The following is an 18,914-nucleotide window of genomic DNA, read 5'->3' as shown; positions in this document are numbered from 1 at the left end:
GTCACTAATTAAATGAAAAAGTGAGTTTGAAGAAAAAGTAACCCAATAAAATACTCTACGCTAGAAATAATGGTCAAGGCGATTTCTGAACCCTTTACTTTTCGAGAAACGTTATTGGTTTTACAAAAAATGTGCACGATTTTGAGAGTCAAAGAAACGAGATCGTACGGGTTGCACCGGCCGGGAATCGAACCCGGACCTCCCGCTTGGAAGGCGAGAATTCTACCATTGAACTACCGATGCTTGCATAGGTTACACTTCGATATGACACACAAAAGAAGCCTAGATTAGTATACATATAATAAACCGCTCCCCGGCGGGGAATCGAACCCCGGTCTCTCGCGTGACAGGCGAGGATACTCACCACTATACTACCGAGCATGAATGAAAGCTGGTTATCTCAGTTTTTTAAACTTATAGTACTTCTATCCGAATTTTTTTCGCAAAGTCCCGGAGCATGTGCAATAGTCAGTAATTAAATGAAAAAGTGAGTTTGAAGAAAAAGTAACCCTATAAAATACTCTACGCTAGAAATAATGGTCTAGGCGATTTCTGAACACTTTACTTTTCGAGAAACGTTATTGGTTTTACAAAAAATGTGCACGATTTTGAGAGTCAAAGAAACGAGATCGTACGGGTTGCACCGGCCGGGAATCGAACCCGGACCTCCCGCTTGGAAGGCGAGAATTCTACCATTGAACTACCGATGCTTGCATAGGTCACACTTCGATATGACACACAAAAGAAGCCTAGATTAGTATACATATAATAAACCGCTCCCCGGCGGGGAATCGAACCCCGGTCTCTCGCGTGACAGGCGAGGATACTCACCACTATACTACCGAGCATGAATGAAAGCTGGTTATCTCAGTTTTTTAAACTTATAGTACTTCTATCCGAATTTTTTTCGCAAAGTCCCGGAGCATGTGCAATAGTCAGTAATTAAATGAAAAAGTGAGTTTGAAGAAAAAGTAACCCTATAAAATACTCTACGCTAGAAATAATGGTCAAGGCGATTTCTGAACCCTTTACTTTTCGAGAAACGTTATTGGTTTTACAAAAAATGTGCACGATTTTGAGAGTCAAAGAAACGAGATCGTACGGGTTGCACCGGCCGGGAATCGAACCCGGACCTCCCGCTTGGAAGGCGAGAATTCTACCATTGAACTACCGATGCTTGCATAGGTCACACTTCGATATGACACACAAAAGAAGCCTAGATTAGTATACATATAATAAACCGCTCCCCGGCGGGGAATCGAACCCCGGTCTCTCGCGTGACAGGCGAGGATACTCACCACTATACTACCGAGGATGAGTAAAAGTTGGTTATCTCAGTTTTTTAAACTTATAGTACTTCTATCCGAATTTTTTTCGCTAAGTCCCGGAGCATGCGCGATAGTCACTAATTAAATGAAAAAGTGAGTTTGAAGAAAAAGTAACCCAATAAAATACTCTACGCTAGAAATAATGGTCAAGGCGATTTCTGAACCCTTTACTTTTCGAGAAACGTTATTGGTTTTACAAAAAATGTGCACGATTTTGAGAGTCAAAGAAACGAGATCGTACGGGTTGCACCGGCCGGGAATAGAACCCGGACCTCCCGCTTGGAAGGCGAGAATTCTACCATTGAACTACCGATGCTTGCATAGGTCACACTTCGATATGACACACAAAAGAAGCCTAGATTAGAATACATATAATAAACCGCTCCCCGGCGGGGAATCGAACCCCGGTCTCTCGCGTGACAGGCGAGGATACTCACCACTATACTACCGAGCATGAATGAAAGCTGGTTATCTCAGTTTTTTAAACTTATAGTACTTCTATCCGAATTTTTTTCGCAAAGTCCCGGAGCATGTGCAATAGTCAGTAATTAAATGAAAAAGTGAGTTTGAAGAAAAAGTAACCCTATAAAATACTCTACGCTAGAAATAATGGTCTAGGCGATTTCTGAACACTTTACTTTTCGAGAAACGTTATTGGTTTTACAAAAAATGTGCACGATTTTGAGAGTCAAAGAAACGAGATCGTACGGCTTGCACCGGCCGGGAATCGAACCCGGACCTCCCGCTTGGAAGGCGAGAATTCTACCATTGAACTACCGATGCTTGCATAGGTCACACTTCGATATGACACACAAAAGAAGCCTAGATTAGTATACATATAATAAACCGCTCCCCGGCGGGGAATCGAACCCCGGTCTCTCGCGTGACAGGCGAGGATACTCACCACTATACTACCGAGCATGAATGAAAGCTGGTTATCTCAGTTTTTTAAACTTATAGTACTTCTATCCGAATTTTTTTCGCAAAGTCCCGGAGCATGTGCAATAGTCAGTAATTAAATGAAAAAGTGAGTTTGAAGAAAAAGTAACCCTATAAAATACTCTACGCTAGAAATAATGGTCTAGGCGATTTCTGAACACTTTACTTTTCGAGAAACGTTATTGGTTTTACAAAAAATGTGCACGATTTTGAGAGTCAAAGAAACGAGATCGTACGGGTTGCACCGGCCGGGAATCGAACCCGGACCTCCCGCTTGGAAGGCGAGAATTCTACCATTGAACTACCGATGCTTGCATAGGTTACACTTCGATATGACACACAAAAGAAGCCTAGATTAGTATACATATAATAAACCGCTCCCCGGCGGGGAATCGAACCCCGGTCTCTCGCGTGACAGGCGAGGATACTCACCACTATACTACCGAGCATGAATGAAAGCTGGTTATCTCAGTTTTTTAAACTTATAGTACTTCTATCCGAATTTTTTTCGCAAAGTCCCGGAGCATGTGCAATAGTCAGTAATTAAATGAAAAAGTGAGTTTGAAGAAAAAGTAACCCTATAAAATACTCTACGCTAGAAATAATGGTCTAGGCGATTTCTGAACACTTTACTTTTCGAGAAACGTTATTGGTTTTACAAAAAATGTGCACGATTTTGAGAGTCAAAGAAACGAGATCGTACGGGTTGCACCGGCCGGGAATCGAACCCGGACCTCCCGCTTGGAAGGCGAGAATTCTACCATTGAACTACCGATGCTTGCATAGGTTACACTTCGATATGACACACAAAAGAAGCCTAGATTAGTATACATATAATAAACCGCTCCCCGGCGGGGAATCGAACCCCGGTCTCTCGCGTGACAGGCGAGGATACTCACCACTATACTACCGAGCATGAATGAAAGCTGGTTATCTCAGTTTTTTAAACTTATAGTACTTCTATCCGAATTTTTTTCGCAAAGTCCCGGAGCATGTGCAATAGTCAGTAATTAAATGAAAAAGTGAGTTTGAAGAAAAAGAAACCCAATAAAATACTCTACGCTAGAAATAATGGTCAAGGCGATTTCTGAACCCTTTACTTTTCGAGAAACGTTATTGGTTTTACAAAAAATGTGCACGATTTTGAGAGTCAAAGAAACGAGATCGTACGGGTTGCACCGGCCGGGAATCGAACCCGGACCTCCCGCTTGGAAGGCTAGAATTCTACCATTGAACTACCGATGCTTGCATAGGTCACACTTCGATATGACACACAAAAGAAGCCTAGATTAGTATACATATAATAAACCGCTCCCCGGCGGGGAATCGAACCCCGGTCTCTCGCGTGACAGGCGAGGATACTCACCACTATACTACCGAGGATGAGTAAAATTGGTTATCTCAGTTTTTTAAACTTATAGTACTTCTATCCGAATTTTTTTCGCTAAGTCCCGGAGCATGCGCGATAGTCACTAATTAAATGAAAAAGTGAGTTTGAAGAAAAAGAAACCCAATAAAATACTCTACGCTAGAAATAATAGTCAAGGCGATTTCTGAACCCTTTACTTTTCGAGAAACGTTATTGGTTTTACAAAAAATGTGCACGATTTTGAGAGTCAAAGAAACGAGATCGTACGGCTTGCACCGGCCGGGAATCGAACCCGGACCTCCCGCTTGGAAGGCGAGAATTCTACCATTGAACTACCGATGCTTGCATAGGTCACACTTCGATATGACACACAAAAGAAGCCTAGATTAGTATACATTTAAAAAACCGCTCCCCGGCGGGGAATCGAACCCCGGTCTCTCGCGTGACAGGCGAGGATACTCACCACTATACTACCGAGGATGCATAAAAGTTGGTTATCTCAGTTTTTCAAACTTATAGTACTTCTATCCGAATTTTTTTCGCTAAGTCCCGGAGCATGCGCGATAGTCACTAATTAAATGAAAAAGTGAGTTTGAAGAAAAAGTAACCCAATAAAATACTCTACGCTAGAAATAATGGTCAAGGCGATTTCTGAACCCTTTACTTTTCGAGAAACGTTATTGGTTTTACAAAAAATGTGCACGATTTTGAGAGTCAAAGAAACGAGATCGTACGGGTTGCACCGGCCGGGAATCGAACCCGGACCTCCCGCTTGGAAGGCTAGAATTCTACCATTGAACTACCGATGCTTGCATAGGTCACACTTCGATATGACACACAAAAGAAGCCTAGATTAGTATACATATAATAAACCGCTCCCCGGCGGGGAATCGAACCCCGGTCTCTCGCGTGACAGGCGAGGATACTCACCACTATACTACCGAGGATGAGTAAAATTGGTTATCTCAGTTTTTTAAACTTATAGTACTTCTATCCGAATTTTTTTCGCTAAGTCCCGGAGCATGCGCGATAGTCACTAATTAAATGAAAAAGTGAGTTTGAAGAAAAAGAAACCCAATAAAATACTCTACGCTAGAAATAATGGTCAAGGCGATTTCTGAACCCTTTACTTTTCGAGAAACGTTATTGGTTTTACAAAAAATGTGCACGATTTTGAGAGTCAAAGAAACGAGATCGTACGGGTTGCACCGGCCGGGAATCGAACCCGGACCTCCCGCTTGGAAGGCTAGAATTCTACCATTGAACTACCGATGCTTGCATAGGTCACACTTCGATATGACACACAAAAGAAGCCTAGATTAGTATACATATAATAAACCGCTCCCCGGCGGGGAATCGAACCCCGGTCTCTCGCGTGACAGGCGAGGATACTCACCACTATACTACCGAGGATGAGTAAAATTGGTTATCTCAGTTTTTTAAACTTATAGTACTTCTATCCGAATTTTTTTCGCTAAGTCCCGGAGCATGCGCGATAGTCACTAATTAAATGAAAAAGTGAGTTTGAAGAAAAAGAAACCCAATAAAATACTCTACGCTAGAAATAATGGTCAAGGCGATTTCTGAACCCTTTACTTTTCGAGAAACGTTATTGGTTTTACAAAAAATGTGCACGATTTTGAGAGTCAAAGAAACGAGATCGTACGGGTTGCACCGGCCGGGAATCGAACCCGGACCTCCCGCTTGGAAGGCTAGAATTCTACCATTGAACTACCGATGCTTGCATAGGTCACACTTCGATATGACACACAAAAGAAGCCTAGATTAGTATACATATAATAAACCGCTCCCCGGCGGGGAATCGAACCCCGGTCTCTCGCGTGACAGGCGAGGATACTCACCACTATACTACCGAGGATGAGTAAAATTGGTTATCTCAGTTTTTTAAACTTATAGTACTTCTATCCGAATTTTTTTCGCTAAGTCCCGGAGCATGCGCGATAGTCACTAATTAAATGAAAAAGTGAGTTTGAAGAAAAAGAAACCCAATAAAATACTCTACGCTAGAAATAATAGTCAAGGCGATTTCTGAACCCTTTACTTTTCGAGAAACGTTATTGGTTTTACAAAAAATGTGCACGATTTTGAGAGTCAAAGAAACGAGATCGTACGGCTTGCACCGGCCGGGAATCGAACCCGGACCTCCCGCTTGGAAGGCGAGAATTCTACCATTGAACTACCGATGCTTGCATAGGTCACACTTCGATATGACACACAAAAGAAGCCTAGATTAGTATACATTTAAAAAACCGCTCCCCGGCGGGGAATCGAACCCCGGTCTCTCGCGTGACAGGCGAGGATACTCACCACTATACTACCGAGGATGCATAAAAGTTGGTTATCTCAGTTTTTCAAACTTATAGTACTTCTATCCGAATTTTTTTCGCTAAGTCCCGGAGCATGCGCGATAGTCACTAATTAAATGAAAAAGTGAGTTTGAAGAAAAAGTAACCCAATAAAATACTCTACGCTAGAAATAATGGTCAAGGCGATTTCTGAACCCTTTACTTTTCGAGAAACGTTATTGGTTTTACAAAAAATGTGCACGATTTTGAGAGTCAAAGAAACGAGATCGTACGGGTTGCACCGGCCGGGAATCGAACCCGGACCTCCCGCTTGGAAGGCTAGAATTCTACCATTGAACTACCGATGCTTGCATAGGTCACACTTCGATATGACACACAAAAGAAGCCTAGATTAGTATACATATAATAAACCGCTCCCCGGCGGGGAATCGAACCCCGGTCTCTCGCGTGACAGGCGAGGATACTCACCACTATACTACCGAGGATGAGTAAAATTGGTTATCTCAGTTTTTTAAACTTATAGTACTTCTATCCGAATTTTTTTCGCTAAGTCCCGGAGCATGCGCGATAGTCACTAATTAAATGAAAAAGTGAGTTTGAAGAAAAAGAAACCCAATAAAATACTCTACGCTAGAAATAATGGTCAAGGCGATTTCTGAACCCTTTACTTTTCGAGAAACGTTATTGGTTTTACAAAAAATGTGCACGATTTTGAGAGTCAAAGAAACGAGATCGTACGGGTTGCACCGGCCGGGAATCGAACCCGGACCTCCCGCTTGGAAGGCTAGAATTCTACCATTGAACTACCGATGCTTGCATAGGTCACACTTCGATATGACACACAAAAGAAGCCTAGATTAGTATACATATAATAAACCGCTCCCCGGCGGGGAATCGAACCCCGGTCTCTCGCGTGACAGGCGAGGATACTCACCACTATACTACCGAGGATGAGTAAAATTGGTTATCTCAGTTTTTTAAACTTATAGTACTTCTATCCGAATTTTTTTCGCTAAGTCCCGGAGCATGCGCGATAGTCACTAATTAAATGAAAAAGTGAGTTTGAAGAAAAAGAAACCCAATAAAATACTCTACGCTAGAAATAATGGTCAAGGCGATTTCTGAACCCTTTACTTTTCGAGAAACGTTATTGGTTTTACAAAAAATGTGCACGATTTTGAGAGTCAAAGAAACGAGATCGTACGGGTTGCACCGGCCGGGAATCGAACCCGGACCTCCCGCTTGGAAGGCTAGAATTCTACCATTGAACTACCGATGCTTGCATAGGTCACACTTCGATATGACACACAAAAGAAGCCTAGATTAGTATACATATAATAAACCGCTCCCCGGCGGGGAATCGAACCCCGGTCTCTCGCGTGACAGGCGAGGATACTCACCACTATACTACCGAGGATGAGTAAAATTGGTTATCTCAGTTTTTTAAACTTATAGTACTTCTATCCGAATTTTTTTCGCTAAGTCCCGGAGCATGCGCGATAGTCACTAATTAAATGAAAAAGTGAGTTTGAAGAAAAAGAAACCCAATAAAATACTCTACGCTAGAAATAATAGTCAAGGCGATTTCTGAACCCTTTACTTTTCGAGAAACGTTATTGGTTTTACAAAAAATGTGCACGATTTTGAGAGTCAAAGAAACGAGATCGTACGGCTTGCACCGGCCGGGAATCGAACCCGGACCTCCCGCTTGGAAGGCTAGAATTCTACCATTGAACTACCGATGCTTGCATAGGTCACACTTCGATATGACACACAAAAGAAGCCTAGATTAGTATACATATAATAAACCGCTCCCCGGCGGGGAATCGAACCCCGGTCTCTCGCGTGACAGGCGAGGATACTCACCACTATACTACCGAGGATGAGTAAAATTGGTTATCTCAGTTTTTTAAACTTATAGTACTTCTATCCGAATTTTTTTCGCTAAGTCCCGGAGCATGCGCGATAGTCACTAATTAAATGAAAAAGTGAGTTTGAAGAAAAAGAAACCCAATAAAATACTCTACGCTAGAAATAATGGTCAAGGCGATTTCTGAACCCTTTACTTTTCGAGAAACGTTATTGGTTTTACAAAAAATGTGCACGATTTTGAGAGTCAAAGAAACGAGATCGTACGGGTTGCACCGGCCGGGAATCGAACCCGGACCTCCCGCTTGGAAGGCTAGAATTCTACCATTGAACTACCGATGCTTGCATAGGTCACACTTCGATATGACACACAAAAGAAGCCTAGATTAGTATACATATAATAAACCGCTCCCCGGCGGGGAATCGAACCCCGGTCTCTCGCGTGACAGGCGAGGATACTCACCACTATACTACCGAGGATGAGTAAAATTGGTTATCTCAGTTTTTTAAACTTATAGTACTTCTATCCGAATTTTTTTCGCTAAGTCCCGGAGCATGCGCGATAGTCACTAATTAAATGAAAAAGTGAGTTTGAAGAAAAAGAAACCCAATAAAATACTCTACGCTAGAAATAATGGTCAAGGCGATTTCTGAACCCTTTACTTTTCGAGAAACGTTATTGGTTTTACAAAAAATGTGCACGATTTTGAGAGTCAAAGAAACGAGATCGTACGGGTTGCACCGGCCGGGAATCGAACCCGGACCTCCCGCTTGGAAGGCTAGAATTCTACCATTGAACTACCGATGCTTGCATAGGTCACACTTCGATATGACACACAAAAGAAGCCTAGATTAGTATACATATAATAAACCGCTCCCCGGCGGGGAATCGAACCCCGGTCTCTCGCGTGACAGGCGAGGATACTCACCACTATACTACCGAGGATGAGTAAAATTGGTTATCTCAGTTTTTTAAACTTATAGTACTTCTATCCGAATTTTTTTCGCTAAGTCCCGGAGCATGCGCGATAGTCACTAATTAAATGAAAAAGTGAGTTTGAAGAAAAAGAAACCCAATAAAATACTCTACGCTAGAAATAATGGTCAAGGCGATTTCTGAACCCTTTACTTTTCGAGAAACGTTATTGGTTTTACAAAAAATGTGCACGATTTTGAGAGTCAAAGAAACGAGATCGTACGGGTTGCACCGGCCGGGAATCGAACCCGGACCTCCCGCTTGGAAGGCTAGAATTCTACCATTGAACTACCGATGCTTGCATAGGTCACACTTCGATATGACACACAAAAGAAGCCTAGATTAGTATACATATAATAAACCGCTCCCCGGCGGGGAATCGAACCCCGGTCTCTCGCGTGACAGGCGAGGATACTCACCACTATACTACCGAGGATGAGTAAAATTGGTTATCTCAGTTTTTTAAACTTATAGTACTTCTATCCGAATTTTTTTCGCTAAGTCCCGGAGCATGCGCGATAGTCACTAATTAAATGAAAAAGTGAGTTTGAAGAAAAAGAAACCCAATAAAATACTCTACGCTAGAAATAATGGTCAAGGCGATTTCTGAACCCTTTACTTTTCGAGAAACGTTATTGGTTTTACAAAAAATGTGCACGATTTTGAGAGTCAAAGAAACGAGATCGTACGGGTTGCACCGGCCGGGAATCGAACCCGGACCTCCCGCTTGGAAGGCTAGAATTCTACCATTGAACTACCGATGCTTGCATAGGTCACACTTCGATATGACACACAAAAGAAGCCTAGATTAGTATACATATAATAAACCGCTCCCCGGCGGGGAATCGAACCCCGGTCTCTCGCGTGACAGGCGAGGATACTCACCACTATACTACCGAGGATGAGTAAAATTGGTTATCTCAGTTTTTTAAACTTATAGTACTTCTATCCGAATTTTTTTCGCTAAGTCCCGGAGCATGCGCGATAGTCACTAATTAAATGAAAAAGTGAGTTTGAAGAAAAAGAAACCCAATAAAATACTCTACGCTAGAAATAATAGTCAAGGCGATTTCTGAACCCTTTACTTTTCGAGAAACGTTATTGGTTTTACAAAAAATGTGCACGATTTTGAGAGTCAAAGAAACGAGATCGTACGGCTTGCACCGGCCGGGAATCGAACCCGGACCTCCCGCTTGGAAGGCGAGAATTCTACCATTGAACTACCGATGCTTGCATAGGTCACACTTCGATATGACACACAAAAGAAGCCTAGATTAGTATACATTTAAAAAACCGCTCCCCGGCGGGGAATCGAACCCCGGTCTCTCGCGTGACAGGCGAGGATACTCACCACTATACTACCGAGGATGAATAAAAGTTGGTTATCTCAGTTTTTTAAACTTATAGTACTTCTATCCGAATTTTTTTCGCTAAGTCCCGGAGCATGCGCGATAGTCACTAATTAAATGAAAAAGTGAGTTTGAAGAAAAAGAAACCCAATAAAATACTCTACGCTAGAAATAATGGTCAAGGCGATTTCTGAACCCTTTACTTTTCGAGAAACGTTATTGGTTTTACAAAAAATGTGCACGATTTTGAGAGTCAAAGAAACGAGATCGTACGGGTTGCACCGGCCGGGAATCGAACCCGGACCTCCCGCTTGGAAGGCTAGAATTCTACCATTGAACTACCGATGCTTGCATAGGTCACACTTCGATATGACACACAAAAGAAGCCTAGATTAGTATACATATAATAAACCGCTCCCCGGCGGGGAATCGAACCCCGGTCTCTCGCGTGACAGGCGAGGATACTCACCACTATACTACCGAGGATGAGTAAAATTGGTTATCTCAGTTTTTTAAACTTATAGTACTTCTATCCGAATTTTTTTCGCTAAGTCCCGGAGCATGCGCGATAGTCACTAATTAAATGAAAAAGTGAGTTTGAAGAAAAAGAAACCCAATAAAATACTCTACGCTAGAAATAATAGTCAAGGCGATTTCTGAACCCTTTACTTTTCGAGAAACGTTATTGGTTTTACAAAAAATGTGCACGATTTTGAGAGTCAAAGAAACGAGATCGTACGGCTTGCACCGGCCGGGAATCGAACCCGGACCTCCCGCTTGGAAGGCGAGAATTCTACCATTGAACTACCGATGCTTGCATAGGTCACACTTCGATATGACACACAAAAGAAGCCTAGATTAGTATACATATAATAAACCGCTCCCCGGCGGGGAATCGAACCCCGGTCTCTCGCGTGACAGGCGAGGATACTCACCACTATACTACCGAGGATGAGTAAAATTGGTTATCTCAGTTTTTTAAACTTATAGTACTTCTATCCGAATTTTTTTCGCTAAGTCCCGGAGCATGCGCGATAGTCACTAATTAAATGAAAAAGTGAGTTTGAAGAAAAAGAAACCCAATAAAATACTCTACGCTAGAAATAATAGTCAAGGCGATTTCTGAACCCTTTACTTTTCGAGAAACGTTATTGGTTTTACAAAAAATGTGCACGATTTTGAGAGTCAAAGAAACGAGATCGTACGGCTTGCACCGGCCGGGAATCGAACCCGGACCTCCCGCTTGGAAGGCGAGAATTCTACCATTGAACTACCGATGCTTGCATAGGTCACACTTCGATATGACACACAAAAGAAGCCTAGATTAGTATACATTTAAAAAACCGCTCCCCGGCGGGGAATCGAACCCCGGTCTCTCGCGTGACAGGCGAGGATACTCACCACTATACTACCGAGGATGAATAAAAGTTGGTTATCTCAGTTTTTCAAACTTATAGTACTTCTATCCGAATTTTTTTCGCTAAGTCCCGGAGCATGCGCGATAGTCACTAATTAAATGAAAAAGTGAGTTTGAAGAAAAAGTAACCCAATAAAATACTCTACGCTAGAAATAATGGTCAAGGCGATTTCTGAACCCTTTACTTTTCGAGAAACGTTATTGGTTTTACAAAAAATGTGCACGATTTTGAGAGTCAAAGAAACGAGATCGTACGGGTTGCACCGGCCGGGAATCGAACCCGGACCTCCCGCTTGGAAGGCGAGAATTCTACCATTGAACTACCGATGCTTGCATAGGTCACACTTCGATATGACACACAAAAGAAGCCTAGATTAGTATACATATAATAAACCGCTCCCCGGCGGGGAATCGAACCCCGGTCTCTCGCGTGACAGGCGAGGATACTCACCACTATACTACCGAGGATGAGTAAAATTGGTTATCTCAGTTTTTTAAACTTATAGTACTTCTATCCGAATTTTTTTCGCTAAGTCCCGGAGCATGCGCGATAGTCACTAATTAAATGAAAAAGTGAGTTTGAAGAAAAAGAAACCCAATAAAATACTCTACGCTAGAAATAATAGTCAAGGCGATTTCTGAACCCTTTACTTTTCGAGAAACGTTATTGGTTTTACAAAAAATGTGCACGATTTTGAGAGTCAAAGAAACGAGATCGTACGGCTTGCACCGGCCGGGAATCGAACCCGGACCTCCCGCTTGGAAGGCGAGAATTCTACCATTGAACTACCGATGCTTGCATAGGTCACACTTCGATATGACACACAAAAGAAGCCTAGATTAGTATACATTTAAAAAACCGCTCCCCGGCGGGGAATCGAACCCCGGTCTCTCGCGTGACAGGCGAGGATACTCACCACTATACTACCGAGGATGAGTAAAATTGGTTATCTCAGTTTTTTAAACTTATAGTACTTCTATCCGAATTTTTTTCGCTAAGTCCCGGAGCATGCGCGATAGTCACTAATTAAATGAAAAAGTGAGTTTGAAGAAAAAGTAACCCAATAAAATACTCTACGCTAGAAATAATGGTCAAGGCGATTTCTGAACCCTTTACTTTTCGAGAAACGTTATTGGTTTTACAAAAAATGTGCACGATTTTGAGAGTCAAAGAAACGAGATCGTACGGGTTGCACCGGCCGGGAATCGAACCCGGACCTCCCGCTTGGAAGGCTAGAATTCTACCATTGAACTACCGATGCTTGCATAGGTCACACTTCGATATGACACACAAAAGAAGCCTAGATTAGTATACATATAATAAACCGCTCCCCGGCGGGGAATCGAACCCCGGTCTCTCGCGTGACAGGCGAGGATACTCACCACTATACTACCGAGGATGAGTAAAATTGGTTATCTCAGTTTTTTAAACTTATAGTACTTCTATCCGAATTTTTTTCGCTAAGTCCCGGAGCATGCGCGATAGTCACTAATTAAATGAAAAAGTGAGTTTGAAGAAAAAGTAACCCAATAAAATACTCTACGCTAGAAATAATGGTCAAGGCGATTTCTGAATCCTTTACTTTTCGAGAAACGTTATTGGTTTTACAAAAAATGTGCACGATTTTGAGAGTCAAAGAAACGAGATCGTACGGGTTGCACCGGCCGGGAATCGAACCCGGACCTCCCGCTTGGAAGGCGAGAATTCTACCATTGAACTACCGATGCTTGCATAGGTCACACTTCGATATGACACACAAAAGAAGCCTAGATTAGTATACATATAATAAACCGCTCCCCGGCGGGGAATCGAACCCCGGTCTCTCGCGTGACAGGCGAGGATACTCACCACTATACTACCGAGGATGAGTAAAAGTTGGTTATCTCAGTTTTTTAAACTTATAGTACTTCTATCCGAATTTTTTTCGCTAAGTCCCGGAGCATGCGCGATAGTCACTAATTAAATGAAAAAGTGAGTTTGAAGAAAAAGAAACCCAATAAAATACTCTACGCTAGAAATAATGGTCAAGGCGATTTCTGAACCCTTTACTTTTCGAGAAACGTTATTGGTTTTACAAAAAATGTGCACGATTTTGAGAGTCAAAGAAACGAGATCGTACGGGTTGCACCGGCCGGGAATCGAACCCGGACCTCCCGCTTGGAAGGCTAGAATTCTACCATTGAACTACCGATGCTTGCATAGGTCACACTTCGATATGACACACAAAAGAAGCCTAGATTAGTATACATATAATAAACCGCTCCCCGGCGGGGAATCGAACCCCGGTCTCTCGCGTGACAGGCGAGGATACTCACCACTATACTACCGAGGATGAGTAAAATTGGTTATCTCAGTTTTTTAAACTTATAGTACTTCTATCCGAATTTTTTTCGCTAAGTCCCGGAGCATGCGCGATAGTCACTAATTAAATGAAAAAGTGAGTTTGAAGAAAAAGTAACCCAATAAAATACTCTACGCTAGAAATAATGGTCAAGGCGATTTCTGAATCCTTTACTTTTCGAGAAACGTTATTGGTTTTACAAAAAATGTGCACGATTTTGAGAGTCAAAGAAACGAGATCGTACGGGTTGCACCGGCCGGGAATCGAACCCGGACCTCCCGCTTGGAAGGCGAGAATTCTACCATTGAACTACCGATGCTTGCATAGGTCACACTTCGATATGACACACAAAAGAAGCCTAGATTAGTATACATATAATAAACCGCTCCCCGGCGGGGAATCGAACCCCGGTCTCTCGCGTGACAGGCGAGGATACTCACCACTATACTACCGAGGATGAGTAAAAGTTGGTTATCTCAGTTTTTTAAACTTATAGTACTTCTATCCGAATTTTTTTCGCTAAGTCCCGGAGCATGCGCGATAGTCACTAATTAAATGAAAAAGTGAGTTTGAAGAAAAAGAAACCCAATAAAATACTCTACGCTAGAAATAATGGTCAAGGCGATTTCTGAACCCTTTACTTTTCGAGAAACGTTATTGGTTTTACAAAAAATGTGCACGATTTTGAGAGTCAAAGAAACGAGATCGTACGGGTTGCACCGGCCGGGAATCGAACCCGGACCTCCCGCTTGGAAGGCTAGAATTCTACCATTGAACTACCGATGCTTGCATAGGTCACACTTCGATATGACACACAAAAGAAGCCTAGATTAGTATACATATAATAAACCGCTCCCCGGCGGGGAATCGAACCCCGGTCTCTCGCGTGACAGGCGAGGATACTCACCACTATACTACCGAGGATGAGTAAAATTGGTTATCTCAGTTTTTTAAACTTATAGTACTTCTATCCGAATTTTTTTCGCTAAGTCAAGGAGCATGCGCGATAGTCACTAATTAAATGAAAAAGTGAGTTTGAAGAAAAAGAAACCCAATAAAATACTCTACGCTAGAAATAATGGTCAAGGCGATTTCTGAACCCTTTACTTTTCGAGAAACGTTATTGGTTTTACAAAAAATGTGCACGATTTTGAGAGTCAAAGAAACGAGATCGTACGGGTTGCACCGGCCGGGAATCGAACCCGGACCTCCCGCTTGGAAGGCTAGAATTCTACCATTGAACTACCGATGCTTGCATAGGTCACACTTCGATATGACACACAAAAGAAGCCTAGATTAGTATACATATAATAAACCGCTCCCCGGCGGGGAATCGAACCCCGGTCTCTCGCGTGACAGGCGAGGATACTCACCACTATACTACCGAGGATGAGTAAAATTGGTTATCTCAGTTTTTTAAACTTATAGTACTTCTATCCGAATTTTTTTCGCTAAGTCCCGGAGCATGCGCGATAGTCACTAATTAAATGAAAAAGTGAGTTTGAAGAAAAAGAAACCCAATAAAATACTCTACGCTAGAAATAATAGTCAAGGCGATTTCTGAACCCTTTACTTTTCGAGAAACGTTATTGGTTTTACAAAAAATGTGCACGATTTTGAGAGTCAAAGAAACGAGATCGTACGGGTTGCACCGGCCGGGAATCGAACCCGGACCTCCCGCTTGGAAGGCTAGAATTCTACCATTGAACTACCGATGCTTGCATAGGTCACACTTCGATATGACACACAAAAGAAGCCTAGATTAGTATACATATAATAAACCGCTCCCCGGCGGGGAATCGAACCCCGGTCTCTCGCGTGACAGGCGAGGATACTCACCACTATACTACCGAGGATGAGTAAAATTGGTTATCTCAGTTTTTTAAACTTATAGTACTTCTATCCGAATTTTTTTCGCTAAGTCCCGGAGCATGCGCGATAGTCACTAATTAAATGAAAAAGTGAGTTTGAAGAAAAAGAAACCCAATAAAATACTCTACGCTAGAAATAATAGTCAAGGCGATTTCTGAACCCTTTACTTTTCGAGAAACGTTATTGGTTTTACAAAAAATGTGCACGATTTTGAGAGTCAAAGAAACGAGATCGTACGGCTTGCACCGGCCGGGAATCGAACCCGGACCTCCCGCTTGGAAGGCGAGAATTCTACCATTGAACTACCGATGCTTGCATAGGTCACACTTCGATATGACACACAAAAGAAGCCTAGATTAGTATACATTTAAAAAACCGCTCCCCGGCGGGGAATCGAACCCCGGTCTCTCGCGTGACAGGCGAGGATACTCACCACTATACTACCGAGGATGAATAAAAGTTGGTTATCTCAGTTTTTCAAACTTATAGTACTTCTATCCGAATTTTTTTCGCTAAGTCCCGGAGCATGCGCGATAGTCACTAATTAAATGAAAAAGTGAGTTTGAAGAAAAAGAAACCCAATAAAATACTCTACGCTAGAAATAATAGTCAAGGCGATTTCTGAACCCTTTACTTTTCGAGAAACGTTATTGGTTTTACAAAAAATGTGCACGATTTTGAGAGTCAAAGAAACGAGATCGTACGGGTTGCACCGGCCGGGAATCGAACCCGGACCTCCCGCTTGGAAGGCTAGAATTCTACCATTGAACTACCGATGCTTGCATAGGTCACACTTCGATATGACACACAAAAGAAGCCTAGATTAGTATACATATAATAAACCGCTCCCCGGCGGGGAATCGAACCCCGGTCTCTCGCGTGACAGGCGAGGATACTCACCACTATACTACCGAGGATGAGTAAAATTGGTTATCTCAGTTTTTTAAACTTATAGTACTTCTATCCGAATTTTTTTCGCTAAGTCCCGGAGCATGCGCGATAGTCACTAATTAAATGAAAAAGTGAGTTTGAAGAAAAAGAAACCCAATAAAATACTCTACGCTAGAAATAATAGTCAAGGCGATTTCTGAACCCTTTACTTTTCGAGAAACGTTATTGGTTTTACAAAAAATGTGCACGATTTTGAGAGTCAAAGAAACGAGATCGTACGGCTTGCACCGGCCGGGAATCGAACCCGGACCTCCCGCTTGGAAGGCTAGAATTCTACCATTGAACTACCGATGCTTGCATAGGTCACACTTCGATATGACACACAAAAGAAGCCTAGATTAGTATACATATAATAAACCGCTCCCCGGCGGGGAATCGAACCCCGGTCTCTCGCGTGACAGGCGAGGATACTCACCACTATACTACCGAGGATGAGTAAAATTGGTTATCTCAGTTTTTTAAACTTATAATACTTCTATCCGAATTTTTTTCGCTAAGTCCCGGAGCATGCGCGATAGTCACTAATTAAATGAAAAAGTAACCCAATAAAATACTCTACGCTAGAAATAATGGTCAAGGCGATTTCTGAACCCTTTACTTTTCGAGAAACGTTATTGGTTTTACAAAAAATGTGCACGATTTTGAGAGTCAAAGAAACGAGATCGTACGGGTTGCACCGGCCGGGAATCGAACCCGGACCTCCCGCTTGGAAGGCTAGAATTCTACCATTGAACTACCGATGCTTGCATAGGTCACACTTCGATATGACACACAAAAGAAGCCTAGATTAGTATACATATAATAAACCGCTCCCCGGCGGGGAATCGAACCCCGGTCTCTCGCGTGACAGGCGAGGATACTCACCACTATACTACCGAGGATGAGTAAAATTGGTTATCTCAGTTTTTTAAACTTATAGTACTTCTATCCGAATTTTTTTCGCTAAGTCCCGGAGCATGCGCGATAGTCACTAATTAAATGAAAAAGTGAGTTTGAAGAAAAAGAAACCCAATAAAATACTCTACGCTAGAAATAATAGTCAAGGCGATTTCTGAACCCTTTACTTTTCGAGAAACGTTATTGGTTTTACAAAAAATGTGCACGATTTTGAGAGTCAAAGAAACGAGATCGTACGGCTTGCACCGGCCGGGAATCGAACCCGGACCTCCCGCTTGGAAGGCTAGAATTCTACCATTGAACTACCGATGCTTGCATAGGTCACACTTCGATATGACACACAAAAGAAGCCTAGATTAGTATACATATAATAAACCGCTCCCCGGCGGGGAATCGAACCCCGGTCTCTCGCGTGACAGGCGAGGATACTCACCACTATACTACCGAGGATGAGTAAAATTGGTTATCTCAGTTTTTTAAACTTATAATACTTCTATCCGAATTTTTTTCGCTAAGTCCCGGAGCATGCGCGATAGTCACTAATTAAATGAAAAAGTAACCCAATAAAATACTCTACGCTAGAAATAATGGTCAAGGCGATTTCTGAACCCTTTACTTTTCGAGAAACGTTATTGGTTTTACAAAAAATGTGCACGATTTTGAGAGTCAAAGAAACGAGATCGTACGGGTTGCACCGGCCGGGAATCGAACCCGGACCTCCCGCTTGGAAGGCTAGAATTCTACCATTGAACTACCGATGCTTGCATAGGTCACACTTCGATATGACACACAAAAGAAGCCTAGATTAGTATACATATAATAAACCGCTCCCCGGCGGGGAATCGAACCCCGGTCTCTCGCGTGACAGGCGAGGATACTCACCACTATACTACCGAGGATGAGTAAAATTGGTTATCTCAGTTTTTTAAACTTATAGTACTTCTATCCGAATTTTTTTCGCTAAGTCCCGGAGCATGCGCGATAGTCACTAATTAAATGAAAAAGTGAGTTTGAAGAAAAAGAAACCCAATAAAATACTCTACGCTAGAAATAATAGTCAAGGCGATTTCTGAACCCTTTACTTTTCGAGAAACGTTATTGGTTTTACAAAAAATGTGCACGATTTTGAGAGTCAAAGAAACGAGATCGTACGGCTTGCACCGGCCGGGAATCGAACCCGGACCTCCCGCTTGGAAGGCGAGAATTCTACCATTGAACTACCGATGCTTGCATAGGTCACACTTCGATATGACACACAAAAGAAGCCTAGATTAGTAT

General features: G+C 42.5%; 81 non-coding genes across 81 annotated transcripts; all 81 read right to left on the bottom strand.

Annotated features, from left to right (window-relative positions):
- Positions 1 to 172: 172 nt before the first annotated feature.
- TRNAG-UCC (transfer RNA glycine (anticodon UCC)) lies at positions 173 to 243 on the bottom strand. The gene has a single exon. It is a non-coding gene; the product is annotated as a tRNA-Gly (tRNA).
- Positions 244 to 309: 66 nt separating this feature from the next.
- Positions 310 to 381, bottom strand: TRNAD-GUC (transfer RNA aspartic acid (anticodon GUC)). Its single transcript has one exon. It is a non-coding gene; the product is annotated as a tRNA-Asp (tRNA).
- Positions 382 to 639: 258 nt separating this feature from the next.
- Positions 640 to 710, bottom strand: TRNAG-UCC (transfer RNA glycine (anticodon UCC)). The gene has a single exon. It is a non-coding gene; the product is annotated as a tRNA-Gly (tRNA).
- A 66-nt stretch (positions 711 to 776) lies between these two features.
- TRNAD-GUC (transfer RNA aspartic acid (anticodon GUC)) lies at positions 777 to 848 on the bottom strand. The gene has a single exon. It is a non-coding gene; the product is annotated as a tRNA-Asp (tRNA).
- A 258-nt stretch (positions 849 to 1,106) lies between these two features.
- TRNAG-UCC (transfer RNA glycine (anticodon UCC)) lies at positions 1,107 to 1,177 on the bottom strand. The gene has a single exon. It is a non-coding gene; the product is annotated as a tRNA-Gly (tRNA).
- A 66-nt stretch (positions 1,178 to 1,243) lies between these two features.
- TRNAD-GUC (transfer RNA aspartic acid (anticodon GUC)) lies at positions 1,244 to 1,315 on the bottom strand. Its single transcript has one exon. It is a non-coding gene; the product is annotated as a tRNA-Asp (tRNA).
- Positions 1,316 to 1,573: 258 nt separating this feature from the next.
- TRNAG-UCC (transfer RNA glycine (anticodon UCC)) lies at positions 1,574 to 1,644 on the bottom strand. The gene has a single exon. It is a non-coding gene; the product is annotated as a tRNA-Gly (tRNA).
- Positions 1,645 to 1,710: 66 nt separating this feature from the next.
- On the bottom strand, positions 1,711 to 1,782 carry TRNAD-GUC (transfer RNA aspartic acid (anticodon GUC)). Its single transcript has one exon. It is a non-coding gene; the product is annotated as a tRNA-Asp (tRNA).
- Positions 1,783 to 2,040: 258 nt separating this feature from the next.
- On the bottom strand, positions 2,041 to 2,111 carry TRNAG-UCC (transfer RNA glycine (anticodon UCC)). Its single transcript has one exon. It is a non-coding gene; the product is annotated as a tRNA-Gly (tRNA).
- A 66-nt stretch (positions 2,112 to 2,177) lies between these two features.
- TRNAD-GUC (transfer RNA aspartic acid (anticodon GUC)) lies at positions 2,178 to 2,249 on the bottom strand. Its single transcript has one exon. It is a non-coding gene; the product is annotated as a tRNA-Asp (tRNA).
- Positions 2,250 to 2,507: 258 nt separating this feature from the next.
- TRNAG-UCC (transfer RNA glycine (anticodon UCC)) lies at positions 2,508 to 2,578 on the bottom strand. Its single transcript has one exon. It is a non-coding gene; the product is annotated as a tRNA-Gly (tRNA).
- A 66-nt stretch (positions 2,579 to 2,644) lies between these two features.
- On the bottom strand, positions 2,645 to 2,716 carry TRNAD-GUC (transfer RNA aspartic acid (anticodon GUC)). The gene has a single exon. It is a non-coding gene; the product is annotated as a tRNA-Asp (tRNA).
- Positions 2,717 to 2,974: 258 nt separating this feature from the next.
- On the bottom strand, positions 2,975 to 3,045 carry TRNAG-UCC (transfer RNA glycine (anticodon UCC)). The gene has a single exon. It is a non-coding gene; the product is annotated as a tRNA-Gly (tRNA).
- A 66-nt stretch (positions 3,046 to 3,111) lies between these two features.
- Positions 3,112 to 3,183, bottom strand: TRNAD-GUC (transfer RNA aspartic acid (anticodon GUC)). The gene has a single exon. It is a non-coding gene; the product is annotated as a tRNA-Asp (tRNA).
- A 258-nt stretch (positions 3,184 to 3,441) lies between these two features.
- Positions 3,442 to 3,512, bottom strand: TRNAG-UCC (transfer RNA glycine (anticodon UCC)). Its single transcript has one exon. It is a non-coding gene; the product is annotated as a tRNA-Gly (tRNA).
- A 66-nt stretch (positions 3,513 to 3,578) lies between these two features.
- On the bottom strand, positions 3,579 to 3,650 carry TRNAD-GUC (transfer RNA aspartic acid (anticodon GUC)). Its single transcript has one exon. It is a non-coding gene; the product is annotated as a tRNA-Asp (tRNA).
- A 257-nt stretch (positions 3,651 to 3,907) lies between these two features.
- Positions 3,908 to 3,978, bottom strand: TRNAG-UCC (transfer RNA glycine (anticodon UCC)). The gene has a single exon. It is a non-coding gene; the product is annotated as a tRNA-Gly (tRNA).
- A 66-nt stretch (positions 3,979 to 4,044) lies between these two features.
- On the bottom strand, positions 4,045 to 4,116 carry TRNAD-GUC (transfer RNA aspartic acid (anticodon GUC)). Its single transcript has one exon. It is a non-coding gene; the product is annotated as a tRNA-Asp (tRNA).
- Positions 4,117 to 4,374: 258 nt separating this feature from the next.
- On the bottom strand, positions 4,375 to 4,445 carry TRNAG-UCC (transfer RNA glycine (anticodon UCC)). Its single transcript has one exon. It is a non-coding gene; the product is annotated as a tRNA-Gly (tRNA).
- A 66-nt stretch (positions 4,446 to 4,511) lies between these two features.
- Positions 4,512 to 4,583, bottom strand: TRNAD-GUC (transfer RNA aspartic acid (anticodon GUC)). Its single transcript has one exon. It is a non-coding gene; the product is annotated as a tRNA-Asp (tRNA).
- A 257-nt stretch (positions 4,584 to 4,840) lies between these two features.
- On the bottom strand, positions 4,841 to 4,911 carry TRNAG-UCC (transfer RNA glycine (anticodon UCC)). The gene has a single exon. It is a non-coding gene; the product is annotated as a tRNA-Gly (tRNA).
- Positions 4,912 to 4,977: 66 nt separating this feature from the next.
- Positions 4,978 to 5,049, bottom strand: TRNAD-GUC (transfer RNA aspartic acid (anticodon GUC)). The gene has a single exon. It is a non-coding gene; the product is annotated as a tRNA-Asp (tRNA).
- A 257-nt stretch (positions 5,050 to 5,306) lies between these two features.
- On the bottom strand, positions 5,307 to 5,377 carry TRNAG-UCC (transfer RNA glycine (anticodon UCC)). Its single transcript has one exon. It is a non-coding gene; the product is annotated as a tRNA-Gly (tRNA).
- A 66-nt stretch (positions 5,378 to 5,443) lies between these two features.
- TRNAD-GUC (transfer RNA aspartic acid (anticodon GUC)) lies at positions 5,444 to 5,515 on the bottom strand. Its single transcript has one exon. It is a non-coding gene; the product is annotated as a tRNA-Asp (tRNA).
- A 257-nt stretch (positions 5,516 to 5,772) lies between these two features.
- On the bottom strand, positions 5,773 to 5,843 carry TRNAG-UCC (transfer RNA glycine (anticodon UCC)). The gene has a single exon. It is a non-coding gene; the product is annotated as a tRNA-Gly (tRNA).
- Positions 5,844 to 5,909: 66 nt separating this feature from the next.
- Positions 5,910 to 5,981, bottom strand: TRNAD-GUC (transfer RNA aspartic acid (anticodon GUC)). Its single transcript has one exon. It is a non-coding gene; the product is annotated as a tRNA-Asp (tRNA).
- Positions 5,982 to 6,239: 258 nt separating this feature from the next.
- Positions 6,240 to 6,310, bottom strand: TRNAG-UCC (transfer RNA glycine (anticodon UCC)). The gene has a single exon. It is a non-coding gene; the product is annotated as a tRNA-Gly (tRNA).
- Positions 6,311 to 6,376: 66 nt separating this feature from the next.
- TRNAD-GUC (transfer RNA aspartic acid (anticodon GUC)) lies at positions 6,377 to 6,448 on the bottom strand. Its single transcript has one exon. It is a non-coding gene; the product is annotated as a tRNA-Asp (tRNA).
- Positions 6,449 to 6,705: 257 nt separating this feature from the next.
- TRNAG-UCC (transfer RNA glycine (anticodon UCC)) lies at positions 6,706 to 6,776 on the bottom strand. Its single transcript has one exon. It is a non-coding gene; the product is annotated as a tRNA-Gly (tRNA).
- A 66-nt stretch (positions 6,777 to 6,842) lies between these two features.
- On the bottom strand, positions 6,843 to 6,914 carry TRNAD-GUC (transfer RNA aspartic acid (anticodon GUC)). The gene has a single exon. It is a non-coding gene; the product is annotated as a tRNA-Asp (tRNA).
- A 257-nt stretch (positions 6,915 to 7,171) lies between these two features.
- Positions 7,172 to 7,242, bottom strand: TRNAG-UCC (transfer RNA glycine (anticodon UCC)). The gene has a single exon. It is a non-coding gene; the product is annotated as a tRNA-Gly (tRNA).
- A 66-nt stretch (positions 7,243 to 7,308) lies between these two features.
- On the bottom strand, positions 7,309 to 7,380 carry TRNAD-GUC (transfer RNA aspartic acid (anticodon GUC)). Its single transcript has one exon. It is a non-coding gene; the product is annotated as a tRNA-Asp (tRNA).
- A 257-nt stretch (positions 7,381 to 7,637) lies between these two features.
- Positions 7,638 to 7,708, bottom strand: TRNAG-UCC (transfer RNA glycine (anticodon UCC)). The gene has a single exon. It is a non-coding gene; the product is annotated as a tRNA-Gly (tRNA).
- A 66-nt stretch (positions 7,709 to 7,774) lies between these two features.
- TRNAD-GUC (transfer RNA aspartic acid (anticodon GUC)) lies at positions 7,775 to 7,846 on the bottom strand. Its single transcript has one exon. It is a non-coding gene; the product is annotated as a tRNA-Asp (tRNA).
- Positions 7,847 to 8,103: 257 nt separating this feature from the next.
- Positions 8,104 to 8,174, bottom strand: TRNAG-UCC (transfer RNA glycine (anticodon UCC)). The gene has a single exon. It is a non-coding gene; the product is annotated as a tRNA-Gly (tRNA).
- Positions 8,175 to 8,240: 66 nt separating this feature from the next.
- On the bottom strand, positions 8,241 to 8,312 carry TRNAD-GUC (transfer RNA aspartic acid (anticodon GUC)). Its single transcript has one exon. It is a non-coding gene; the product is annotated as a tRNA-Asp (tRNA).
- Positions 8,313 to 8,569: 257 nt separating this feature from the next.
- TRNAG-UCC (transfer RNA glycine (anticodon UCC)) lies at positions 8,570 to 8,640 on the bottom strand. Its single transcript has one exon. It is a non-coding gene; the product is annotated as a tRNA-Gly (tRNA).
- A 66-nt stretch (positions 8,641 to 8,706) lies between these two features.
- On the bottom strand, positions 8,707 to 8,778 carry TRNAD-GUC (transfer RNA aspartic acid (anticodon GUC)). Its single transcript has one exon. It is a non-coding gene; the product is annotated as a tRNA-Asp (tRNA).
- A 257-nt stretch (positions 8,779 to 9,035) lies between these two features.
- Positions 9,036 to 9,106, bottom strand: TRNAG-UCC (transfer RNA glycine (anticodon UCC)). Its single transcript has one exon. It is a non-coding gene; the product is annotated as a tRNA-Gly (tRNA).
- A 66-nt stretch (positions 9,107 to 9,172) lies between these two features.
- TRNAD-GUC (transfer RNA aspartic acid (anticodon GUC)) lies at positions 9,173 to 9,244 on the bottom strand. The gene has a single exon. It is a non-coding gene; the product is annotated as a tRNA-Asp (tRNA).
- Positions 9,245 to 9,501: 257 nt separating this feature from the next.
- TRNAG-UCC (transfer RNA glycine (anticodon UCC)) lies at positions 9,502 to 9,572 on the bottom strand. Its single transcript has one exon. It is a non-coding gene; the product is annotated as a tRNA-Gly (tRNA).
- Positions 9,573 to 9,638: 66 nt separating this feature from the next.
- On the bottom strand, positions 9,639 to 9,710 carry TRNAD-GUC (transfer RNA aspartic acid (anticodon GUC)). Its single transcript has one exon. It is a non-coding gene; the product is annotated as a tRNA-Asp (tRNA).
- Positions 9,711 to 9,967: 257 nt separating this feature from the next.
- On the bottom strand, positions 9,968 to 10,038 carry TRNAG-UCC (transfer RNA glycine (anticodon UCC)). Its single transcript has one exon. It is a non-coding gene; the product is annotated as a tRNA-Gly (tRNA).
- Positions 10,039 to 10,104: 66 nt separating this feature from the next.
- On the bottom strand, positions 10,105 to 10,176 carry TRNAD-GUC (transfer RNA aspartic acid (anticodon GUC)). The gene has a single exon. It is a non-coding gene; the product is annotated as a tRNA-Asp (tRNA).
- Positions 10,177 to 10,434: 258 nt separating this feature from the next.
- TRNAG-UCC (transfer RNA glycine (anticodon UCC)) lies at positions 10,435 to 10,505 on the bottom strand. The gene has a single exon. It is a non-coding gene; the product is annotated as a tRNA-Gly (tRNA).
- A 66-nt stretch (positions 10,506 to 10,571) lies between these two features.
- Positions 10,572 to 10,643, bottom strand: TRNAD-GUC (transfer RNA aspartic acid (anticodon GUC)). Its single transcript has one exon. It is a non-coding gene; the product is annotated as a tRNA-Asp (tRNA).
- A 257-nt stretch (positions 10,644 to 10,900) lies between these two features.
- TRNAG-UCC (transfer RNA glycine (anticodon UCC)) lies at positions 10,901 to 10,971 on the bottom strand. Its single transcript has one exon. It is a non-coding gene; the product is annotated as a tRNA-Gly (tRNA).
- Positions 10,972 to 11,037: 66 nt separating this feature from the next.
- TRNAD-GUC (transfer RNA aspartic acid (anticodon GUC)) lies at positions 11,038 to 11,109 on the bottom strand. Its single transcript has one exon. It is a non-coding gene; the product is annotated as a tRNA-Asp (tRNA).
- Positions 11,110 to 11,366: 257 nt separating this feature from the next.
- TRNAG-UCC (transfer RNA glycine (anticodon UCC)) lies at positions 11,367 to 11,437 on the bottom strand. The gene has a single exon. It is a non-coding gene; the product is annotated as a tRNA-Gly (tRNA).
- Positions 11,438 to 11,503: 66 nt separating this feature from the next.
- TRNAD-GUC (transfer RNA aspartic acid (anticodon GUC)) lies at positions 11,504 to 11,575 on the bottom strand. Its single transcript has one exon. It is a non-coding gene; the product is annotated as a tRNA-Asp (tRNA).
- A 258-nt stretch (positions 11,576 to 11,833) lies between these two features.
- On the bottom strand, positions 11,834 to 11,904 carry TRNAG-UCC (transfer RNA glycine (anticodon UCC)). Its single transcript has one exon. It is a non-coding gene; the product is annotated as a tRNA-Gly (tRNA).
- A 66-nt stretch (positions 11,905 to 11,970) lies between these two features.
- On the bottom strand, positions 11,971 to 12,042 carry TRNAD-GUC (transfer RNA aspartic acid (anticodon GUC)). Its single transcript has one exon. It is a non-coding gene; the product is annotated as a tRNA-Asp (tRNA).
- Positions 12,043 to 12,299: 257 nt separating this feature from the next.
- TRNAG-UCC (transfer RNA glycine (anticodon UCC)) lies at positions 12,300 to 12,370 on the bottom strand. Its single transcript has one exon. It is a non-coding gene; the product is annotated as a tRNA-Gly (tRNA).
- Positions 12,371 to 12,436: 66 nt separating this feature from the next.
- Positions 12,437 to 12,508, bottom strand: TRNAD-GUC (transfer RNA aspartic acid (anticodon GUC)). The gene has a single exon. It is a non-coding gene; the product is annotated as a tRNA-Asp (tRNA).
- A 257-nt stretch (positions 12,509 to 12,765) lies between these two features.
- TRNAG-UCC (transfer RNA glycine (anticodon UCC)) lies at positions 12,766 to 12,836 on the bottom strand. The gene has a single exon. It is a non-coding gene; the product is annotated as a tRNA-Gly (tRNA).
- A 66-nt stretch (positions 12,837 to 12,902) lies between these two features.
- On the bottom strand, positions 12,903 to 12,974 carry TRNAD-GUC (transfer RNA aspartic acid (anticodon GUC)). Its single transcript has one exon. It is a non-coding gene; the product is annotated as a tRNA-Asp (tRNA).
- A 257-nt stretch (positions 12,975 to 13,231) lies between these two features.
- Positions 13,232 to 13,302, bottom strand: TRNAG-UCC (transfer RNA glycine (anticodon UCC)). The gene has a single exon. It is a non-coding gene; the product is annotated as a tRNA-Gly (tRNA).
- Positions 13,303 to 13,368: 66 nt separating this feature from the next.
- TRNAD-GUC (transfer RNA aspartic acid (anticodon GUC)) lies at positions 13,369 to 13,440 on the bottom strand. The gene has a single exon. It is a non-coding gene; the product is annotated as a tRNA-Asp (tRNA).
- A 258-nt stretch (positions 13,441 to 13,698) lies between these two features.
- On the bottom strand, positions 13,699 to 13,769 carry TRNAG-UCC (transfer RNA glycine (anticodon UCC)). The gene has a single exon. It is a non-coding gene; the product is annotated as a tRNA-Gly (tRNA).
- Positions 13,770 to 13,835: 66 nt separating this feature from the next.
- On the bottom strand, positions 13,836 to 13,907 carry TRNAD-GUC (transfer RNA aspartic acid (anticodon GUC)). Its single transcript has one exon. It is a non-coding gene; the product is annotated as a tRNA-Asp (tRNA).
- Positions 13,908 to 14,164: 257 nt separating this feature from the next.
- On the bottom strand, positions 14,165 to 14,235 carry TRNAG-UCC (transfer RNA glycine (anticodon UCC)). The gene has a single exon. It is a non-coding gene; the product is annotated as a tRNA-Gly (tRNA).
- A 66-nt stretch (positions 14,236 to 14,301) lies between these two features.
- Positions 14,302 to 14,373, bottom strand: TRNAD-GUC (transfer RNA aspartic acid (anticodon GUC)). The gene has a single exon. It is a non-coding gene; the product is annotated as a tRNA-Asp (tRNA).
- Positions 14,374 to 14,631: 258 nt separating this feature from the next.
- Positions 14,632 to 14,702, bottom strand: TRNAG-UCC (transfer RNA glycine (anticodon UCC)). The gene has a single exon. It is a non-coding gene; the product is annotated as a tRNA-Gly (tRNA).
- A 66-nt stretch (positions 14,703 to 14,768) lies between these two features.
- On the bottom strand, positions 14,769 to 14,840 carry TRNAD-GUC (transfer RNA aspartic acid (anticodon GUC)). Its single transcript has one exon. It is a non-coding gene; the product is annotated as a tRNA-Asp (tRNA).
- A 257-nt stretch (positions 14,841 to 15,097) lies between these two features.
- TRNAG-UCC (transfer RNA glycine (anticodon UCC)) lies at positions 15,098 to 15,168 on the bottom strand. The gene has a single exon. It is a non-coding gene; the product is annotated as a tRNA-Gly (tRNA).
- Positions 15,169 to 15,234: 66 nt separating this feature from the next.
- Positions 15,235 to 15,306, bottom strand: TRNAD-GUC (transfer RNA aspartic acid (anticodon GUC)). Its single transcript has one exon. It is a non-coding gene; the product is annotated as a tRNA-Asp (tRNA).
- A 257-nt stretch (positions 15,307 to 15,563) lies between these two features.
- TRNAG-UCC (transfer RNA glycine (anticodon UCC)) lies at positions 15,564 to 15,634 on the bottom strand. Its single transcript has one exon. It is a non-coding gene; the product is annotated as a tRNA-Gly (tRNA).
- A 66-nt stretch (positions 15,635 to 15,700) lies between these two features.
- On the bottom strand, positions 15,701 to 15,772 carry TRNAD-GUC (transfer RNA aspartic acid (anticodon GUC)). The gene has a single exon. It is a non-coding gene; the product is annotated as a tRNA-Asp (tRNA).
- Positions 15,773 to 16,029: 257 nt separating this feature from the next.
- On the bottom strand, positions 16,030 to 16,100 carry TRNAG-UCC (transfer RNA glycine (anticodon UCC)). Its single transcript has one exon. It is a non-coding gene; the product is annotated as a tRNA-Gly (tRNA).
- Positions 16,101 to 16,166: 66 nt separating this feature from the next.
- On the bottom strand, positions 16,167 to 16,238 carry TRNAD-GUC (transfer RNA aspartic acid (anticodon GUC)). The gene has a single exon. It is a non-coding gene; the product is annotated as a tRNA-Asp (tRNA).
- Positions 16,239 to 16,496: 258 nt separating this feature from the next.
- Positions 16,497 to 16,567, bottom strand: TRNAG-UCC (transfer RNA glycine (anticodon UCC)). Its single transcript has one exon. It is a non-coding gene; the product is annotated as a tRNA-Gly (tRNA).
- Positions 16,568 to 16,633: 66 nt separating this feature from the next.
- TRNAD-GUC (transfer RNA aspartic acid (anticodon GUC)) lies at positions 16,634 to 16,705 on the bottom strand. The gene has a single exon. It is a non-coding gene; the product is annotated as a tRNA-Asp (tRNA).
- Positions 16,706 to 16,962: 257 nt separating this feature from the next.
- Positions 16,963 to 17,033, bottom strand: TRNAG-UCC (transfer RNA glycine (anticodon UCC)). The gene has a single exon. It is a non-coding gene; the product is annotated as a tRNA-Gly (tRNA).
- Positions 17,034 to 17,099: 66 nt separating this feature from the next.
- Positions 17,100 to 17,171, bottom strand: TRNAD-GUC (transfer RNA aspartic acid (anticodon GUC)). The gene has a single exon. It is a non-coding gene; the product is annotated as a tRNA-Asp (tRNA).
- Positions 17,172 to 17,411: 240 nt separating this feature from the next.
- On the bottom strand, positions 17,412 to 17,482 carry TRNAG-UCC (transfer RNA glycine (anticodon UCC)). Its single transcript has one exon. It is a non-coding gene; the product is annotated as a tRNA-Gly (tRNA).
- A 66-nt stretch (positions 17,483 to 17,548) lies between these two features.
- On the bottom strand, positions 17,549 to 17,620 carry TRNAD-GUC (transfer RNA aspartic acid (anticodon GUC)). Its single transcript has one exon. It is a non-coding gene; the product is annotated as a tRNA-Asp (tRNA).
- A 257-nt stretch (positions 17,621 to 17,877) lies between these two features.
- On the bottom strand, positions 17,878 to 17,948 carry TRNAG-UCC (transfer RNA glycine (anticodon UCC)). The gene has a single exon. It is a non-coding gene; the product is annotated as a tRNA-Gly (tRNA).
- Positions 17,949 to 18,014: 66 nt separating this feature from the next.
- TRNAD-GUC (transfer RNA aspartic acid (anticodon GUC)) lies at positions 18,015 to 18,086 on the bottom strand. Its single transcript has one exon. It is a non-coding gene; the product is annotated as a tRNA-Asp (tRNA).
- A 240-nt stretch (positions 18,087 to 18,326) lies between these two features.
- TRNAG-UCC (transfer RNA glycine (anticodon UCC)) lies at positions 18,327 to 18,397 on the bottom strand. The gene has a single exon. It is a non-coding gene; the product is annotated as a tRNA-Gly (tRNA).
- A 66-nt stretch (positions 18,398 to 18,463) lies between these two features.
- Positions 18,464 to 18,535, bottom strand: TRNAD-GUC (transfer RNA aspartic acid (anticodon GUC)). The gene has a single exon. It is a non-coding gene; the product is annotated as a tRNA-Asp (tRNA).
- A 257-nt stretch (positions 18,536 to 18,792) lies between these two features.
- On the bottom strand, positions 18,793 to 18,863 carry TRNAG-UCC (transfer RNA glycine (anticodon UCC)). Its single transcript has one exon. It is a non-coding gene; the product is annotated as a tRNA-Gly (tRNA).
- Between the last annotated feature and the right edge of the window lie 51 nt (positions 18,864 to 18,914).

Source organism: Phalangium opilio, unplaced genomic scaffold (genome assembly GCF_054372755.1).
Source record: "Phalangium opilio isolate 3A_F unplaced genomic scaffold, DU_Popi_V2 ptg000352l_1, whole genome shotgun sequence".
NCBI classification, from domain to species: domain Eukaryota; kingdom Metazoa; phylum Arthropoda; class Arachnida; order Opiliones; family Phalangiidae; genus Phalangium; species Phalangium opilio.
This window is presented reverse-complemented; position numbering and strand designations above follow the sequence as displayed.